This window comes from Simochromis diagramma, unplaced genomic scaffold (assembly GCF_900408965.1).
Source record: "Simochromis diagramma unplaced genomic scaffold, fSimDia1.1 OVJJ01000596.1, whole genome shotgun sequence".
In the NCBI taxonomy this organism is placed as follows: domain Eukaryota; kingdom Metazoa; phylum Chordata; class Actinopteri; order Cichliformes; family Cichlidae; genus Simochromis; species Simochromis diagramma.
This window is the reverse complement of record NW_024387245.1, coordinates 11422-18792: the sequence shown is the minus strand read 5'-3', so window position 1 is coordinate 18792 and position 7371 is coordinate 11422. Positions and strand designations below refer to the sequence as shown.

General features: G+C 36.8%; 1 long non-coding RNA gene across 1 annotated transcript; it reads left to right on the top strand.

The window, feature by feature from the left end:
• The first annotated feature begins 790 nt into the window (after positions 1-790).
• On the top strand, positions 791-6718 carry LOC120747371. The gene is made up of 5 exons (XR_005699107.1): positions 791-1046; positions 4227-4698; positions 4851-4983; positions 5818-5919; positions 6129-6718. It is a non-coding gene; the product is annotated as an uncharacterized LOC120747371 (long non-coding RNA).
• Positions 6719-7371: the final 653 nt, after the last annotated feature.

Genomic DNA, 7371 nt, shown 5'->3' with positions numbered 1-7371 from the left:
GGGTGATGCTGTTGTTTAGGATGTCCAATACATAACTTGTATAGAGAGTGATTAGCCAGGGAGCTATATAAGTGCTAATCACAAAGTTCCAGAGCCAAATGGTCTGAACCATATAACAGGGCATTGCAAAAGGAGCAACTGATAAAGAGTCTAGAGTGCATAATTGGGGAAAAAAACAACAACAAAAGACTTCATAAATATGTAAAATCTTAAAACTCTAATTCAGGCTACTTCATCCTGCAGTTCCCTCAGCTTCTATCTTGTTGCAATCTTATACTCTCATAGGTCATGACAGGCTTAAAATTATAGACTATGTATTAAAGATTCCTTTTGACAATAACAGGGGCTGAAATTCATAAAATTAACAAAATGATTAAATGAGATATGAACTGGCAACAGAGCAGATCAACTCATGAGAAAAATGTTTACTGAGGTCATAGAGCCAAGGAGACCATGGTTGTATAGACTTCACCACAAGAGGACTTCATTTTGCAATCATGAGTCCCCCCCCTGCTGGTCATAAGAAGAATTGTGAACCGTCATTTTTATCCCTCAGCCTGGAAAGGCTGATGGGGTATTGTCTGGCAGCATAGATATGCAAGTTTTGTGATGTGACACCGGACTTTGAAAAGGCTCAGGGGCAGCACTGGTGAACGCCGGTGGGCTGTACTCATTTATGCCGAGCACTGTACATATTTATATATACAAGATGTGGCTAAACATGTTCTAAAAACTTTAAGCACTTATTTCTTAAATCCAGCTTCACAGACTTTGTTAAGTCTGTCAGTTTTTTTAGACGAGGGCTACATACTTTTAATTAGCCTTTCATGCTCACTTTGACAATACATAGAGAAAGTTTCTCAATGCTAAATAAATATAAAACTAGAAAGAAGCAAACTACAAACAGAGGAAAAGAGGCGTGTCCCATTATAGTTAAGATGAGAAACTGAAACTCAGTTTCAGTTGTTGTATACTTTGTCGGTGCTCACAGGGTAGAGCGTGTAAGAAGTAGTAGAGTATATTTGGAATGGATCAAATGTTTAGAGGTTGGTGCAGTTTATTTTATTATATATTTTATTTATAATACAGTTGGTACATCAAAAGGATTTACAAAGCAGAAAAGTGTAATGTATATAATTTTCTTCAGAAATCAAAATGTAAATCAGAATCAGTAATATACAAAATTGTTGAAAAAGAATCATTTGTAATATATTATATTAGGGTTAGGGTTTGTAAAATATTTTTTACAAAGCCCTATGTCTGTTTTACTGCTCATGAACTGACGTGAACTGAGAGTACCAAGTTCAGAAGTAATCAAGTACAAATACTTTGTTACTGTACTTAAGTATAATTTTTAGATATCTGTACTTTGAGTATTTATTTTTCTGACAATGTTTTACTTTTCTTCACGGTATTTTAAAACAAATATCTAATTTCTGCTCCTTACATTTTCAGAATGGGCACAGGAGTGTCATACTCAGGGTTTAAAATGGGTTGCTGTTTTTTTTGCTTTTGCTTTTTTAGAAGTCCATAAGCTGCGGTTGTGCCGGTGTTGTGCCAGGGTAGTTATTCCTTACAGAACATATCAGGCTGACCCTACCACAATCTGTTCCCCCATCCAAATCACGGACAAACAATATCCCACATTCTTGTCGTTCAGATACAGAAGTGTGTTTTACAAGAATAAAATAAACAATTGTTTTCAAAGATGTAGGCTACTCAGAAAGGTGTATTTTTGTTTCCAGCAGATATAACTTTTAGCAATGTGCAACAATCAGAGCAAGTTGTATTTTTATAGGACGTCTGGAAATAAACACAGAGCCGTTTACATGTTGAGAAAGTATTATATCGTTCGTCAAAACGTCCTCGGTGTGTTGAAATAATCCTGTTCGATACCACGTGGGAACAATAATTGTATCACATCTTGATGCATTCTCAATCATCCAGGAAAATAAATCTCCAAAAGTTGATTCTGTTCATCTGGACGTAGCGTTTTCTGGGAGAAATGTTTCGTCACTCATCCAAATGACTTCTTTATTTGGATGAGTGACGAAACGTTTCTCCCAGAAAACGCTACGTCCAGATGAACAGAATCAACTTTTGGAGAATAATTGTATCGTTTTCTGTTGTAACCCACAAACTGGCACGGTAATTTAACGACACTCATCTTTAACTTTTTCACAAAAAGTAAATAATCACTATTTCCACGTCTAGTTGGTTGAAATCGAAGCGTAATCAACTGAATTGGCTCCATGCCCAATGCGCAAGAGCGAGTGGATCATAGAGGGAGTAAATGTTCTTTTTTCTTAAGTGTTTCAAATGAAAACGTTTCTATCAGCTCACAAACTTCAGCAAACACAAACTGTTTGTGCAGGTTTTTGCACAGTGTTCTGCTAGCTTATGGTCCAGCTGCTTTATTTCAACAGGGAGAGAAAAAAAGAAAGAAAGCTTACTTCACTCAGAGAGGGAGAAAGCTGTAGGAAAGACAGGAGAGGAAGAAGAGATTTAAAGGTAATGACTGCTCAGTCGTGTTTGGTAAACTGGAAATGTAAAGCTTACATGTAAGTCCTCAAGTTTTTAAATCGGGTGTTGGGTCTGTAAATTTGACATTCAAAAGAGTGATTCTGTTCATCTGGATGTAGCATTTTCTGTGGGAGAAACGTTTCGTCACTCATCCAAGTGACTTCTTCAGTCTCAGCTGACTGCAGGTTTCCCCAATCTTATAAACAGTAATTTGCATAATGACTGAACCAGCCCACTGAAGGAAAGATGGGCTGGGAGGACAGTTCCTTAATCTTAATTATGCAAATTCTCATGACCATTGAATCAACAACAACTGACTAAAACCCACTGATCAAAGACCACTGATCAATGTCCATGAGTACCATTCACAGAGAGTTGGGGAATGGCTGCAATCACGCATTGTAAGATGTGAAAGAACGTGAAAAGGGAAAGACCATCTCTGAATCTAGGAAGGGGCCTCTTTCGCCATCTCCCACAAAACGCCTACGTCCAGATGAACAGCATCAACCATTTTGGGATTTACTTACCTGGATGATTGAGCATGCATCAAGACATATGTGACTAAATGTGGCAACATGAGGTGGTGGGGAATAAAATTTATTTTTTCTGCTCATGGTCTACTTTACTGATTCAAGCTGAGTAACTTTATTAGAATTAATATTTAGATTGAAGGAATTTTGTCTTCCCAGCTACTAATATTATTTACTTATTCTATCACAATATTCCATTATCTTTGCACAAAAATCGCTGTTAGAAACATCCTCCAAAGAGCTACATTTTACTTTCTTACTTTGAGTACATTTCCGAGCCTGTACTTTTTCAATTTCTACTTGAGTAGAGGTTGACTCAGTACTTCAACTTTTACTGGAGAATTTTTCAGGACTTCTAAGTAACTTTGAAAAAACTGGACATGTGGATGACAAAGAAGTAGTAGGCTTAAAGAAACCTCCTACGGCAGTATCTGAACGTCATGGAAGAAATCGAGCAACAACCTCACATGGGACCTGAAAGATGTAGTGTGCCCTTCAGTTAAACCATAATATTGTCTGAAGCCTCATCAGTAATGGTCTCAGTAGAAGGGTGGCCATGAAGAAGCCATTTCTTAAGAAAAGGAAGTAGATGGAAAGGCTCTATAATTTCCTCTGAAAGAAAGAACATATTGTGATAATTACACAAGAACTGGATTGATTAGTGGCAACAGGTCTTATTTGAAAGAAAAATGCCAGTTAATTTGTTTCATGTCTAATCTTGTCAGTGCCAGTGAAATCCCAATATTTGCTCTCTGTACAATTAGTTCATGTCTATTTATGTAAAGCATTTCTAGTGGGGTTTTTGAGGATTTGGTAAACAGAGAAATGGAATAGAAATATCTAAGTACAGTGTCATTTATTTAACACCCTCCCCAGTGTTTTTTCATTTCTCTTCTCGAGCACCCGCCTCTTCCTCCAGTTTTTTTTTTTCAAAATTAAATTAACTGGATTTTACATGACTCCTGTAGTGTTTTTTAGTGTATGTAGTGTACACATGCTTTTTCCATCATCAGGTTAATATTGAGATTAACTTGTAATTCATGTCTAATGAGCATTACAGTCTGGGGATTATTATTTATGATTAGCATTAATATATCACAGAAAAAGTATCTTTAGATTTATCAAATTATTATCTCTCTGACTTTTAATCTTTGGTTTTGTCTATACCTGCAGAAGCGAATAAAAAAGGAAAACAAGAATGGCTGGAAAGAGTGAAAAGAGAATTTCAAAATGGCCCACTTGCATCAAATGTTGTGTTTGCCCTTATTTTGACGGTCTTGGAAAGGTTAGTGCAGACAGAGTTTGAGTGCCCCTGTAAAGGGACATACTTGAATGGTGGTTTGTGGCTACATTTTTCATCATTCCTGGAATCTTGGCTTATGTGCTGATGGCTTCAATGCAAGAACTGAAGTGCTCACGTGACACAGACAATGCAAAGCGATTCTTTCACTGCTGCGTCCCTGCATTTGTGTGGATGATCTTGATGCTCTTTGATGGCAGCTACTTTTCTTGTGGAATGACTGACTGGTCAGGCAGGTATGTAACTGCTGACAAAGCTGCCCCACTGAAGTGGTGTGAACCAGAAAATGGTACCTCATATCAGGATAGACTGAACAAATCTCAGGACTGGTACTTTCTCTCTCAGGTAAGTAAACTCGTTTTTTTTTAAAGTGGTGTGGTGAGAATGTGATATGTGAAATGAGGTAATTTGTTTCCTGTGGTAATACAACATTTATGACAGGTTTGATTATAAATGTTTTGTTTTTTCCCATTGTTTATCACTGTTCTTTGTTTTAGTGGGCTGGGCTTGCCTTGGTCTTGGTCTTGACTTTGGTCTTCCTGATCATAAAATGCATCATAAATACATCTCTTGAACAAGAGCAATCCAGTACTCCTTCAGAAAGTGACTCTGGTCCATGTGTTCCCCCAGGTACCTGTTCACTTTAACCTGTATGCAGTAGAAATATTAACAATGATTCATAAATTACAATTTACAACTTGTTTTTGTCTTTACATTTCATTTATACATGTCATGTATTTCACACACAAAAAGTATGATTGGAATGTTAAGATTACACTGCATGTTTATCTGACATTGATGCCTGTATTGTATATTACTTTAAGTGATAATGAGAAATGATTGATTGTGCTTTATGCTTTGGTGTGCGCACATGTGCTGGCAGGGGTGCAGGGGAGGAAGGTGATGATTCTAAAGCCCCATGAGTAACATTCAATTAGTTGTTGTTGTTGTTGTTGTTATTATTATTATTATTATTATTATTATTATTATTGTTGTTGTTGTTGTTGTTATTACCATGAAAATTAATAACTTATCACCATAAAGTAATGTTTGCTTCACAAGGTACTTATAAACATGTATGTTTTCTAGCATTAGTTTTGTTTTCTGTTTGGCAACAAAGGATAAAATCAAGTCAGCATCTGACCCTTCCTCCCCCCTCCTTATTTCATGATTTGGTTTGCTCCAGGTGTAAGCGCTCCTAGCTGACTGAGCTCTAGAGCTGTACCTCTGCAAGAGAAAGAGACACTAGCTTTGTTAAAAGTAAAGTCTGTGTTTCAAAAAAGAAAAGTGACACACGTAAAAATTACATTCATAGAAAGTCTCCATGAAAGATTCTCCTAGTGTTAGTTAGCTTAACTTCTAACATAAAACAATGTTTTGTAGTTTTTTAGCCAACATGTAATTAGTGCAGGCAGACCCTCTGTACATATGTATGCTAAAACACTTTTTCCATCTCCCGACCAGGCCAAACAGATCAGGCCTCTGGCTCAAGCTCAGCTGTCGCACTCCGACCTCTCCATACCAACACTCCTGACACCAACGTCACTGATATGTGAAGAAGCATAGGTGAGTTATTTTATGCCAGACTTTATTTTTATTCTACAGACTATTTATTTTTGTAATAATAATAATAATAATACATTATCTTTATAACCCACACAAACAGAGTGCAGTATTTAAGTCATCATTTTTAACCACATACATACAAAATACATTTAATTAAATATAAAATATATTTCATATATTCATCCATCTATTTTCTTTCACTTATCCAGTGTGACTGAGGAGCTGGAGTCCGTCCCAGCTGTCACAGAACGAGAGGAAGGATATACCCTGGATTGGTCGCCAATCTGAATTCTAGTAGTGTATTATATGTTACACTACTATTTCTTTATAATTGGCCACCTCTCGCTGAATTTTTTTTTTCTTGTCAGAGTTCATTTGTGGAATTTCTTGGCTTCTTAATGTGGTTGGGACCATCAGTTGTGTTGTGCAGAACTCAGGTTGGTACACAACTGACAGCCCCATTTGACAACTGTTAGAATCCATATTATGGTAAGAACCAATCAGCTTGAGAAATTAGAGCACTTCATTACTTTAACCCTATAACGCTCTTTGTATCATATTTGATACATGGGTTTCTGAGACCTCTATTTCATCAACATGATCAATACTTGCCATAATTTCAAAATATTATGGACAAAGCTTTTGTCTAATATTAACATTTTTGTTAACAAAAAGTTGCCAAAAACACCCAATGTATCAAATATGATACAAAACATATATAATGAATATATAATAAATATATATCATACACAACATGATACAGCAAAAACAAGGGCGTTTTGTTATGAGGTTTAATAAATATCTCACTTGCAAAAAAATCTGAATTTTCTGGCTATTTTTTGATGGGTTGGTTCTTACAGGGTTAAGAACTGAAGGTCAGTTAGTCTGGAAAATTACTAAAACTTTGAATGCGTACCAAGTGTAATAGCAAAAACCATCAAGCGCTACGATGAAACTGGCTCACATGAGGACCACCCAGGAAAGAAAAACCAAGTCATCTCTGCTGCTGAGGATGAATTCATCTGAGTCATCATCAAATTGCAGAAAAATACCACACAAAGTTCTAGTAGCAGACACATCTCTACTAATAACATTAAATCTGTGCTTTGGTCTGATGAGTCCAATTTGAGATCTTTGATTCCACCTGCCGTGTCTTTGTGCAACGTAGAAAAGGTGAACGGATGGTCTCTACATGCATGGTTCCCACTAGGGGTGCAACGATACTCGTATCGATATTGAACCGTTCGATACAGTGCTTTTGGTTCGGTATGCATACTGTATGTATCGAACAATACAATTTTTTTTTATTTATTTTATCAACTTTTCTTCTAACGATGCTGTCTGTGTTGAGAGCTCAGTGGATCTGAGTTTGACTACTCCGCCTAGGCTGCACTGTCGAGTGCAGATCCACTGAGCGCAGCGCGAGCTTGCAAGACAGAAGCTAAGCTCGTT